The following is a 13746-nucleotide window of genomic DNA, read 5'->3' on the forward strand; positions in this document are numbered from 1 at the left end:
GCGGTGTGTCGCGTGCACTCGGAAACCACGTGCTTCTGAAAGACATGTTTCTGAACATTCCACTCTCACGCCTCTGCACTTTCTCTTAACGTGAAGCTTCCTTCATCCTCTCCTCCCCCTTTCTTCTCCCGATGATGACAATAATACTTCATTGGCTGCCTACGGGGAGGAGAACCCTGGGCCTTTCGAGCCACGGAAATGCATTAATTGTTTCTTAACCTATTTTTCCTTTTAGAAAGTCAAGAAAGAAAACAAAATTCAAAGAAGACAGTTGACTCGTGGTGGCGCACCGGGCGCAAAACCAGTTACCTACGCATACGCACACGAAAAAGGATACAGGGAGCGAAGCGGACCTGGCGAGGAAACCTTGGCAGGTGACGAACGGGAGAGACTTTCAGACGGGCAAGCACCAGAGACTGGAAAATACCTGCGACTGAAGGCCGAGCGCAATCAGAGAAAGTGCAAGAACAGAGTCAATGAAATCGAAGGACTGGAGAGGGTCCCGGGTGGACCGTGACATCGCAGAGCTACAGTCTGAACACAGGCCTGTTTGCCGCTGCCCTGCTCTGATCCTGCCCCGAACTTACTTGCACTGAACAAAGCCAAACTGGCATCGGACCCGCTTCGATCTCCCAGAACGACACTCCCAAGAAAGGCAGTTAACTGACTAGGAAGGAAACTCAAATCAGAGCAAGTCTCAGACCACTGCAAACCTGTCCAGCCAAGGGAAACCAAACAGAGGAGCACATCTACCTAGAAGAGGGAGCCACGGAAGCCTTGCGACGTTCGAGAAATGCCGGGCTTTTGGCATCTGGGAGGGCCTCTCCCGTCCCTGCCGGCTGCATGCCCCGTAGCCCCACGGGAGACCACTGAATCGTTGACACACTCCATCTTCCCATTCGGGGGAGAAGCCTCTTAGTGAAACGGACATCATGCTCCAGATCAGATCCGCGCTCATTACCTAGTCTAATCGATCGCGCCCTTTGTTCCTAAATAGGAATGCACGTGCTTTTAAGCATCACGGGACAGTGAGAGAGGAGCTCGTGATGAACCAACACAACTACGTCTCGGAAAGACAAACGACCCAATTAAAAACTGGGCGGAGGACCTGGACAGGCATTTCTCCAAAGAGGACACGCGCATGGCCAGCAGACGTATGAAAAGACGCTCGATGTCACTGATCGTCAGAGAAATGCAAACTCAAACCCCAACGAGCTATCACCTGACACCTGTCAGAGTGGCTAACTCCTCAAGAGATCACAAGAACGAGTGTTGCCGAGGAGGGGGAGGAGACGGGGCCCTCGGCCGCCGTTGCTGGGATTGGAGATTGGGACGAGCACTGTGGAAAACGGTTTGGAGATGCCTCAGAAACTTAAAAACACAACTAACTAGCCTACGACCCAGCGATTGCCCTTCCTTCCGGGTATTCACGCAAAGAAAACCAAACCACTGATCCAAAAAGTTCTCTGCACCCTGCAGCGCTGCTGCAACAGGCAACGGACGGAAAGAACCTCAGTGCCCATCGACAGATGACTGCATAAAGAAGTCGTGCTACGTACATCCGATGGAATATGACCCGGCCATGAGAGAAAGGAGGAAACCTTGCCATCTGCAACCACATACATGGCCCGAGAGGGTGTGAGGCTAAGTGAAATACGTCAGAGAAAGACCAGTACCATAGGATCTCACTTCCACCTGGAATCTAAAGAACAAAACCAATCAAACACACAAAACCAAAACAGACTCAGAGAGAGATACAGAGAGCAAACGGGCGATTGCCAGATGGGAGGGGGGTCTGGGGGTTGGGTGGAAAAGCTGAAGGGATTGACAAGTACACATCGGCAGTTACAAAGCAGTCACGGGGATGTGAAGTGCCGCATGGAGAATACAGTCAAAAATGTTGCGATAATTATGTACAGTGCCAGGTGGGAACTAGTCTGAGGGGGGTGGGGGTGGGGGTGGAGAGAATCACTTCGTAAATTACATAACTGGCTGGCCACAGGAAAAAATCATTGAATTGGAAATTTGACATGGTGCAATGGCGGGACATGGAAACGGTACCTCAATAAAGCTGTGAAAAACTATGAGGGACGAAATAAAAAAAAAAAACAAAAACCACCTCTTTCTGAGGAGAAATATACACAGAAGTTTTTCTAGATGTGTATAGACATAGATATAGATATAGGTACAGATAAAGATATAGATATAGATATAGATATAGGTATAGATATAGATGTAGATACAGATATAGAGAGAGACATAGAGATAGACTTAGAGATAGACTTAGAGATAGAGATATACATCCACACAGGTATCCGTAACAGGAAACAATGGAGAACTTTTCCAAAACTCCTAATTAAATTTCTCAGAATTTCCAGGCCCACGTGCTTTTACTTCTGTTTTCGTTTTCTTAAACGAGGACTGGGTCTTCTCAGAGGAAATATTAGAGAACGAGAGAAAATCGTCGGCAAACAGCGACAGTGCCCAAATATAAAGTTCATAGACGCCCCGTGCTCAGCTCACAGTCGCCCGCCTCTGCGGGCTGGGATGGAAGCTGGAACACCGCGCTCGCTCCCCTCTGCGAGCCTCCCCTAGCTCCCCAGCCGCCTCTGTCGCCCGCGCCCGCACCCGCGCCCGCCCTCTGTCGCCCGCGCCCGCCCGCCCGCCCGCCCGCGGGGCTCCCCGCTTGCCCACCGCGAACGTAACGTAACGTAAAGGACTCCACCCCCACGCCCCCAGGCCTCAACGGACCCCCCAGTTCCGGTCCCCCACAGGAGCTGACCCGCCCCAGAGCGCCCTCCTCCTCGTCCGCCTTGAGAGCGCCCCCAGGTTTCCACCGCCGCTGACTCGGCCCGCAGCCTCCCTGGTCGCCCACCGCTGGGAGCACCCGGAGACCCCGCCGCCGCCGCCGCCGCTGCCGCTGCTCGCCCCGCAGCCCCGGCTTCGTCGCCGCCTCGGCCTTGGCGCCCGCCGCGCCTGCACCGCCAGTCATGTCGACCGCGCTGCCGCCGTCGTGTGCGCGCCACAGCTACCAGCCCGACTGTGAGGCCGCCGTCAACAACCAGATCAACCTGGAGCTCTACGCCTCCTACGTGTACGAGTCCATGGCCTTGTACTTCGAAGGCGAGGACGCGGCCCTCAAGCACGTCGTCCAGTTCTTCCGGCAGCAGTCCAGCAAGGAGACGGAGTACGCCCAGAGGCTCATGTGGCTGCACAACCAGCGCGGGGCCCACCTGCGTCTGCGCGAGATCGGCAGGCCTGACCGCAACCGCTGGCACGACCGGGTGAGGGTCATGGAGTGCGCCTTGCACCTGGCGATGGATGTGAACCAGAGCCTGTTCAGTCTGCACCGGCTGGCCACCGAGAAGAAGGACGCCCGCCTGTGCGACTTCCTGATGAGTCGCCACCTGCACGAGCAGGTGAAGTTCATCACGGAGCTGGGCGACCATCTCACCAACCTGTGCAAGATGGGAGCCCCGCAATCGGGCCTGGCCGAGCACCTCTTTGACAAGCTCACCCTGCACGACAGCGACAAGGACTGAGCCTGGACTGCCTTCCCCGTGGCCGTGGGGTGACTTCTCCAGGTCACCACGCCCGGCATGCATGTTGCAGTATCGCCCTTGCCTGACATTCCCTTGAGGTTTTTTTTTTTTTTTTTTTTTTTCCCCTTTGCCCCTTCTTCTTCCAGGTTTGCCATTTCTTCCAATAAAGTTATTGGTTCCTAAATAAACAATGGTCTCTGGTGGATTGGTGTGTGCAGAACCCTCACCTTTTAAGCTTTCAGCAGGTATCCAAGCAAGCGTCCGTGCCGCCGACCCGTGCCCCATCCATCCCCAGGCGGCTCACGATCTCCGTGGACGGAGGGAGAAGGTATTGCGTGGGACCCTGGAACACACAACATCGATCATCCTTTTAAGACCACGTGCTGTATAGGCCTGGGGCGAGGTGGCTGGCCTGGGGTCCCGGGGAACGTGGGTGCCGGTGCATAGGAAAAGTAGAAACCCACGCGGCCTGAAAATCACAGCGGCAGGAAGGAGAAGTGGTATTCTCCAAGGGCAGTCTCAGCCGTGAGGTTGGACTTTCGTCTTTGTTCCTAGGGGCAGGAAGTTAGCAAGACAGCTGACGAGAAGAACACGTGATTTTAGAGCAGGCTCTTCTCGGCCAGCCACTTGCTTCTAGGCGCATAGGTACCTGCCGTTCACGGGACCGAGCCTCGGGTGGTTGCTTCCATGTACTTTGGCCCAGAGTCCAAGCACCAGGAACCCTCGCTCGGCCCCAGTGGCTTCGGACGACTGTCCTTTGGAACCACGCCGTGGAAAGAGCGTTCCACTTTTCCAAATGGCCAGCCCAACCTCAGACCCGAAAGCTGACCCACCGGCCCCTCCCTGGGACCACTGCCCAGTAAGAGCAGACATGCTTCACCTTGTTCTATTCAGGGGCCACAGCATGTGAGCTGGGTCCTAGGTCATAAAACACTTCCTGACTTGGGACAACTTCTTCCTTCCTCCTGCTTGATTTAGATGGATTTCGTCCCCAATTCTTGTCCTTTCCTAAGCTACGAAGTGAGAAGATCATTTCCTTGAGACGTCTCCTAAATTTTCATATCAGCACTTCGGTGCTACAAAACTTGCATCTAAGCACTGCTCTAGCTGCACCCCACAAATCTTGCTATGTGCTGTTTTGCTTCCGTCCAGTCCCACGTCATCTTGAGTTCCCCCCGGTCTCTCCGTTGACCCACACGTTGTTCAGACGTGCACTGGATCACTCGTTTCCAGATATTTGGGGATTTTCCCAGATCATTCCGTGAATGATCTCCGGCTTAGCTCCGCCGCGGTCAGAGAACCCAGGGCACCCAATCCCCATCCTGTTGCCTTTGTTGACACTTGCGGCACGGCACGGAACGAGGTCCGTCTTGGGCGCTGTGTCGCGTGCACTCGGAAACCACGTGCTTCTGAAAGACGTGTTTCTGAACATTCCACTCTCACGCCTCTGCACTTTCTCTTAACGTGAAGCTTCCTTCATCCTCTCCTCCCCCTTTCTTCTCCCGATGATGACAATAATACTTCATTGGCTGCCTACGGGGAGGAGAACCCTGGGCCTTTCGAGCCACGGAAATGCATTAATTGTTTCCTAACCTATTTTTCCTTTTAGAAAGTCAAAAAAGAAAACAAAATTCAAAGAAGACAGTTGACTCGTGGTGGCGCACCGGGCGCAAAACCAGTTACCTACGCATACGCACACGAAAAAGGATACAGGGAGCGAAGCGGACCTGGCGAGGAAACCTTGGCAGGTGACGAACGGGAGAGACTTTCAGACGGGCAAGCACCAGAGACTGGAAAATACCTGCAACTGAAGGCCGAGCGCAATCAGAGAAAGTGCAAGAACAGAGTCAATGAAATCGAAGGACTGGAGAGGGTCCCGGGTGGACCGTGACATCGCAGAGCTACAGTCTGAACACAGGCCTGTTTGCCGCTGCCCTGCTCTGATCCTGCCCCGAACTTACTTGCACTGAACAAAGCCAAACTGGCATCGGACCCGCTTCGATCTCCCAGAACGACACTCCCAAGAAAGGCAGTTAACTGACTAGGAAGGAAACTCAAATCAGAGCAAGTCTCAGACCACTGCCAACCTGTCCAGCCAAGGGAAACCAAACAGAGGAGCACATCTACCTAGAAGAGGGAGCCACGGAAGCCTTGCGACGTTCGAGAAATGCCGGGCTTTTGGCATCTGGGAGGGCCTCTCCCGTCCCTGCCGGCTGCATGCCCCGTAGCCCCACGGGAGACCACTGAATCGTTGACACACTCCATCTTCCCATTCGGGGGAGAAGCCTCTTAGTGAAACGGACATCATGCTCCAGATCAGATCCGCGCTCATTACCTAGTCTAATCGAACGTGCCCTTTGTTCCTAAATAGGAATGCACGTGCTTTTAAGCATCACGGGACAGTGAGAGAGGAGCTCGTGATGAACAAACACAACTACGTCTCGGAAAGACAAACGACCCAATTAAAAACTGGGCAGAGGACCTGGACAGGCATTTCTCCAAAGAGGACACGCGCATGGCCAGCAGACGTATGAAAAGACGCTCGATGTCACTGATCGTCAGAGAAATGCAAACTCAAACCACAACGAGCTATCACCTCACACCTGTCAGAGTGGCTCTCCTCAAGAGATCACAAGAACGAGTGTTGCCGAGGAGGGGGAGGAGACGGGGCCCTCGGCCGCTGTTGCTGGGATTGCAGATTGGGACGAGCACTGTGGAAAACGGTTTGGAGATGCCTCAGAAACTTAAAAACACAACTAACTAGCCTACGACCCAGCGATTGCCCTTCCTTCCGGGTATTCACGCAAAGAAAACCAAACCACTGATCCAAAAAGTTCTCTGCACCCTGCAGCGCTGCTGCAACAGGCAACGGACGGAAAGAACCTCAGTGCCCATCGACAGATGACTGCATAAAGAAGTCGTGCTACGTACATCCGATGGAATATGACCCGGCCATGAGAGAAAGAAGGAAACCTTGCCATCTGCAACCACATACATGGCCCGAGAGGGTGTGAGGCTAAGTGAAATACGTCAGAGAAAGACCAGTACCATAGGATCTCACTTCCACCTGGAATCTAAAGAACAAAACCAATCAAACACACAAAACCAAAACAGACTCAGAGAGAGATACAGAGAGCAAACGGGCGATTGCCAGATGGGAGGGGGGTCTGGGGGTTGGGTGGAAAAGCTGAAGGGATTGACAAGTACACATCGGCAGTTACAAAACAGTCACGGGGATGTGAAGTGCCGCATGGAGAATACAGTCAAAAATGTTGCGATAATTATGTACAGTGCCAGGTGGGAACTAGTCTGAGGGGGGTGGGGGTGGGGGTGGAGAGAATCACTTCGTAAATTACATAACTGGCTGGCCACAGGAAAAAAATCATTGAATTGGAAATTTGACATGGTGCAATGGCGGGACATGGAAAACGGTACCTCAATAAAGCTGTGAAAAACTATGAGGGACGAAATAAAAAAAAAAAACAAAAACCACCTCTTTCTGAGGAGAAATATACACAGAAGTTTTTCTAGATGTGTATAGACATAGATATAGATATAGGTATAGATAAAGATATAGATATAGATCTAGATATACATCCAGATATAGATCCAGATATAGACATAGAGATAGACATAGAGATAGACTTAGAGATAGAGATATACATCCACACAGGTATCCGTAACAGGAAACAATGGAGAACTTTTCCAAAACTCCTAATTAAATTTCTCAGAATTTTCAGGCCCACGTGTTTTTACTTCTGTTTTCGTTTTCTTAAACGAGGACTGGGTCTTCTCAGAGGAAATATTAGAGAACGAGAGAAAATCGTCGGCAAACAGCGACAGTGCCCAAATATAAAGTTCATAGACGCCCCGTGCTCAGCTCACAGTCGCCCGCCTCTGCGGGCTGGGATGGAAGCTGGAACACCGCGCTCGCTCCCCTCTGCGAGCCTCCCCTAGCTCCCCAGCCGCCTCTGTCGCCCGCGCCCGCCCGCCCGCCCGCCCGCGGGGCTCCCCGCTTGCCCACCGCGAACGTAACGTAAAGGACTCCACCCCCACGCCCCCAGGCCTCAACGGACCCCCCAGTTCCGGTCCCCCACAGGAGCTGACGCCCCGCCCCGCCCCAGAGCGCCCTCCTCCTCGTCCGCCTTGAGAGCGCCCCCAGGTTTCCACCGCCGCTGACTCGGCCCGCAGCCTCCCTGGTCGCCCACCGCTGGGAGCACCCGGAGACCCCGCCGCCGCCGCCGCCGCTGCCGCTGCTCGCCCCGCAGCCCCGGCTTCGTCGCCGCCTCGGCCTTGGCGCCCGCCGCGCCTGCACCGCCAGTCATGTCGACCGCGCTGCCGCCGTCGTGTGCGCGCCACAGCTACCAGCCCGACTGTGAGGCCGCCGTCAACAACCAGATCAACCTGGAGCTCTACGCCTCCTACGTGTACGAGTCCATGGCCTTGTACTTCGAAGGCGAGGACGCGGCCCTCAAGCACGTCGTCCAGTTCTTCCGGCAGCAGTCCAGCAAGGAGACGGAGTACGCCCAGAGGCTCATGTGGCTGCACAACCAGCGCGGGGCCCACCTGCGTCTGCGCGAGATCGGCAGGCCTGACCGCAACCGCTGGCACGACCGGGTGAGGGTCATGGAGTGCGCCTTGCACCTGGCGATGGATGTGAACCAGAGCCTGTTCAGTCTGCACCGGCTGGCCACCGAGAAGAAGGACGCCCGCCTGTGCGACTTCCTGATGAGTCGCCACCTGCACGAGCAGGTGAAGTTCATCACGGAGCTGGGCGACCATCTCACCAACCTGTGCAAGATGGGAGCCCCGCAATCGGGCCTGGCCGAGCACCTCTTTGACAAGCTCACCCTGCACGACAGCGACAAGGACTGAGCCCGGACTGCCTTCCCCGTGGCCGTGGGGTGACTTCTCCAGGTCACCACGCCCGGCATGCATGTTGCAGTATCGCCCTTGCCTGACATTCCCTTGAGGTTTTTTTCTTTTTTTTTTTTTTTTCCCCTTTGCTCCTTCTTCTTCCAGGTTTGCCATTTCTTCCAATAAAGTTATTGGTTCCTAAATAAACAATGGTCTCTGGTGGATTGGTGTGTGCAGAACCCTCACCTTTTAAGCTTTCAGCAGGTATCCAAGCAAGCGTCCGTGCCGCCGACCCGTGCCCCATCCATCCCCAGGCGGCTCACGATCTCCGTGGACGGAGGGAGAAGGTATTGCGTGGGACCCTGGAACACACAACATCGATCATCCTTTTAAGACCACGTGCTGTATAGGCCTGGGGCGAGGTGGCTGGCCTGGGGTCCCGGGGAACGTGGGTGCCGGTGCATAGGAAAAGTAGAAACCCACGCGGCCTGAAAATCACAGCGGCAGGAAGGAGAAGTGGTATTCTCCAAGGGCAGTCTCAGCCGTGAGGTTGGACTTTCGTCTTTGTTCCTAGGGGCAGGAAGTTAGCAAGACAGCTGACGAGAAGAACACGTGATTTTAGAGCAGGCTCTTCTCGGCCAGCCACTTGCTTCCAGGCGCATAGGTACCTGCCGTTCACGGGACCGAGCCTCGGGTGGTTGCTTCCATGTACTTTGGCCCAGAGTCCAAGCACCAGGAACCCTCGCTCGGCCCCAGTGGCTTCGGACGACTGTCCTTTGGAACCACGCCGTGGAAAGAGCGTTCCACTTTTCCAAATGGCCAGCCCAACCTCAGACCCGAAAGCTGACCCACCGGCCCCTCCCTGGGACCACTGCCCAGTAAGGGCAGACATGCTTCACCTTGTTCTATTCAGGGGCCACAGCATGTGAGCTGGGTCCTAGGTCATAAAACACTTCCTGACTTGGGACAACTTCTTCCTTCCTCCCGCTTGATTTAGATGGATTTCGTCCCCAATTCTTGTCCTTTCCTAAGCTACGAAGTGAGAAGATCATTTCCTTGAGACGTCTCCTAAATTTTCATATCAGCACTTCGGTGCTACAAAACTTGCATCTAAGCACTGCTCTAGCTGCACCCCACAAATCTTGCTATGTGGTGCTTTGCTTCCGTCCAGTCCCAAGTCATCTTGAGTTCCCCCCGGTCTCTCCGTTGACCCACACGTTGTTCAGACGTGCACTGGATCACTCGTTTCCAGATATTTGGGGATTTTCCCAGATCATTCCGTGAACGATCTCCGGCTTAGCTCCGCCGCGGTCAGAGTACCCAGGGCACCCAATCCCCATCCTGTTGCCTTTGTTGACACTTGCGGCACGGCACGGAACGAGGTCCGTCTTGGGCGGTGTGTCGCGTGCACTCGGAAACCACGTGCTTCTGAAAGACGTGTTTCTGAACATTCCACTCTCACGCCTCTGCACTTTCTCTTAACGTGAAGCTTCCTTCATCCTCTCCTCCCCCTTTCTTCTCCCGATGATGACAATAATACTTCATTGGCTGCCTACGGGGAGGAGAACCCTGGGCCTTTCGAGCCACGGAAATGCATTAATTGTTTCCTAACCTATTTTTCCTTTTAGAAAGTCAAGAAAGAAAACAAAATTCAAAGAAGACAGTTGACTCGTGGTGGCGCACCGGGCGCAAAACCAGTTACCTACGCATACGCACACGAAAAAGGATACAGGGAGCGAAGCGGACCTGGCGAGGAAACCTTGGCAGGTGACGAACGGGAGAGACTTTCAGACGGGCAAGCACCAGAGACTGGAAAATACCTGCAACTGAAGGCCGAGCGCAATCAGAGAAAGTGCAAGAACAGAGTCAATGAAATCGAAGGACTGGAGACGGTCCCGGGTGGACCGTGACATCGCAGAGCTACAGTCTGAACACAGGCCTGTTTGCCGCTGCCCTGCTCTGATCCTGCCCCGAACTTACTTGCACTGAACAAAGCCAAACTGGCATCGGACCCGCTTCGATCTCCCAGAACGACACTCCCAAGAAAGGCAGTTAACTGACTAGGAAGGAAACTCAAATCAGAGCAAGTCTCAGACCACTGCCAACCTGTCCAGCCAAGGGAAACCAAACAGAGGAGCACATCTACCTAGAAGAGGGAGCCACGGAAGCCTTGCGACGTTCGAGAAATGCCGGGCTTTTGGCATCTGGGAGGGCCTCTCCCGTCCCTGCCGGCTGCATGCCCCGTAGCCCCACGGGAGACCACTGAATCGTTGACACACTCCATCTTCCCATTCGGGGGAGAAGCCTCTTAGTGAAACGGACATCATGCTCCAGATCAGATCCGCGCTCATTACCTAGTCTAATCGAACGTGCCCTTTGTTCCTAAATAGGAATGCACGTGCTTTTAAGCATCACGGGACAGTGAGAGAGGAGCTCGTGATGAACAAACACAACTACGTCTCGGAAAGACAAACGACCCAATTAAAAACTGGGCAGAGGACCTGGACAGGCATTTCTCCAAAGAGGACACGCGCATGGCCAGCAGACGTATGAAAAGACGCTCGATGTCACTGATCGTCAGAGAAATGCAAACTCAAACCACAACGAGCTATCACCTCACACCTGTCAGAGTGGCTCTCCTCAAGAGATCACAAGAACCAGTGTTGCCGAGGAGGGGGAGGAGACGGGGCCCTCGGCCACTGTTGCTGGGATTGCAGATTGGGACGAGCACTGTGGAAAACGGTTTGGAGATGCCTCAGAAACTTAAAAACACAACTAACTAGCCTACGACCCAGCGATTGCCCTTCCTTCCGGGTATTCACGCAAAGAAAACCAAACCACTGATCCAAAAAGTTCTCTGCACCCTGCAGCGCTGCTGCAACAGGCAACGGACGGAAAGAACCTCAGTGCCCATCGACAGATGACTGCATAAAGAAGTCGTGCTACGTACATCCGATGGAATATGACCCGGCCATGAGAGAAAGAAGGAAACCTTGCCATCTGCAACCACATACATGGCCCGAGAGGGTGTGAGGCTAAGTGAAATACGTCAGAGAAAGACCAGTACCATAGGATCTCACTTCCACCTGGAATCTAAAGAACAAAACCAATCAAACACACAAAACCAAAACAGACTCAGAGAGAGATACAGAGAGCAAACGGGCGATTGCCAGATGGGAGGGGGGTCTGGGGGTTGGGTGGAAAAGCTGAAGGGATTGACAAGTACACATCGGCAGTTACAAAGCAGTCACGGGGATGTGAAGTGCCGCATGGAGAATACAGTCAAAAATGTTGCGATAATTATGTACAGTGCCAGGTGGGAACTAGTCTGAGGGGGGTGGGGGTGGGGGTGGAGAGAATCACTTCGTAAATTACATAACTGGCTGGCCACAGAAAAAAAATCATTGAATTGGAAATTTGACATGGTGCAATGGCGGGACATGGAAACGGTACCTCAATAAAGCTGTGAAAAACTATGAGGGACGAAATAAAAAAAAAAAACAAAAACCACCTCTTTCTGAGGAGAAATATACACAGAAGTTTTCCTAGATGTGTATAGACATAGATATAGATATAGGTATAGATAAAGATATAGATATAGATCTAGATATAGATCCAGATATAGATCCAGATATAGATATAGAGATAGAGATAGAGATAGACATAGAGATAGACTTAGAGATAGACTTAGAGATAGAGATATACATCCACACAGGTATCCGTAACAGGAAACAATGGAGAACTTTTCCAAAACTCCTAATTAAATTTCTCAGAATTTCCAGGCCCACGTGCTTTTACTTCTGTTTTCGTTTTCTTAAACGAGGACTGGGTCTTCTCAGAGGAAATATTAGAGAACGAGAGAAAATCGTCGGCAAACAGCGACAGTGCCCAAATATAAAGTTCATAGACGCCCCGTGCTCAGCTCACAGTCGCCCGCCTCTGCGGGCTGGGATGGAAGCTGGAACTCGCTCCCCTCTGCGAGCCTCCCCTAGCTCCCCAGCCGCCTCTGTCGCCCGCGCCCGCACCCGCGCCCGCCCTCTGTCGCCCGCGCCCGCCCGCCCGCCCGCGGGGCTCCCCGCTTGCCCACCGCGAACGTAACGTAAAGGACTCCACCCCCACGCCCCCAGGCCTCAACGGACCCCCCAGTTCCGGTCCCCCACAGGAGCTGACGCCCCGCCCCGCCCCAGAGCGCCCTCCTCCTCGTCCGCCTTGAGAGCGCCCCCAGGTTTCCACCGCCGCTGACTCGGCCCGCAGCCTCCCTGGTCGCCCACCGCTGGGAGCACCCGGAGACCCCGCCGCCGCCGCCGCCGCTGCCGCTGCTCGCCCCGCAGCCCCGGCTTCGTCGCCGCCTCGGCCTTGGCGCCCGCCGCGCCTGCACCGCCAGTCATGTCGACCGCGCTGCCGCCGTCGTGTGCGCGCCACAGCTACCAGCCCGACTGTGAGGCCGCCGTCAACAACCAGATCAACCTGGAGCTCTACGCCTCCTACGTGTACGAGTCCATGGCCTTGTACTTCGAAGGCGAGGACGCGGCCCTCAAGCACGTCGTCCAGTTCTTCCGGCAGCAGTCCAGCAAGGAGACGGAGTACGCCCAGAGGCTCATGTGGCTGCACAACCAGCGCGGGGCCCACCTGCGTCTGCGCGAGATCGGCAGGCCTGACCGCAACCGCTGGCACGACCGGGTGAGGGTCATGGAGTGCGCCTTGCACCTGGCGATGGATGTGAACCAGAGCCTGTTCAGTCTGCACCGGCTGGCCACCGAGAAGAAGGACGCCCGCCTGTGCGACTTCCTGATGAGTCGCCACCTGCACGAGCAGGTGAAGTTCATCACGGAGCTGGGCGACCATCTCACCAACCTGTGCAAGATGGGAGCCCCGCAATCGGGCCTGGCCGAGCACCTCTTTGACAAGCTCACCCTGCACGACAGCGACAAGGACTGAGCCCGGACTGCCTTCCCCGTGGCCGTGGGGTGACTTCTCCAGGTCACCACGCCCGGCATGCATGTTGCAGTATCGCCCTTGCCTGACATTCCCTTGAGGTTTTTTTCTTTTTTTTTTTTTTTTCCCCTTTGCCCCTTCTTCTTCCAGGTTTGCCATTTCTTCCAATAAAGTTATTGGTTCCTAAATAAACAATGGTCTCTGGTGGATTGGTGTGTGCAGAACCCTCACCTTTTAAGCTTTCAGCAGGTATCCAAGCAAGCGTCCGTGCCGCCGACCCGTGCCCCATCCATCCCCAGGCGGCTCACGATCTCCGTGGACGGAGGGAGAAGGTATTGCGTGGGACCCTGGAACACACAACATCGATCATCCTTTTAAGACCACGTGCTGTATAGGCCTGGGGCGAGGTGGC

The 13746-nt window shown here is 54.5% G+C and overlaps 3 pseudogenes; all 3 read left to right on the forward strand.

Moving 5' to 3' along the window:
* The first annotated feature begins 2990 nt into the window (after positions 1 to 2990).
* Positions 2991 to 3542, forward strand: LOC105311271 (annotated as a pseudogene).
* Positions 3543 to 7865: 4323 nt separating this feature from the next.
* LOC105311279 lies at positions 7866 to 8417 on the forward strand (annotated as a pseudogene).
* Positions 8418 to 12785: 4368 nt separating this feature from the next.
* On the forward strand, positions 12786 to 13337 carry LOC105311280 (annotated as a pseudogene).
* Positions 13338 to 13746: the final 409 nt, after the last annotated feature.

This window comes from Pteropus vampyrus, unplaced genomic scaffold, assembly GCF_000151845.1.
Source record: "Pteropus vampyrus isolate Shadow unplaced genomic scaffold, Pvam_2.0 Scaffold1000002814, whole genome shotgun sequence".
Classification (NCBI taxonomy): Eukaryota; Metazoa; Chordata; class Mammalia; order Chiroptera; family Pteropodidae; genus Pteropus; species Pteropus vampyrus.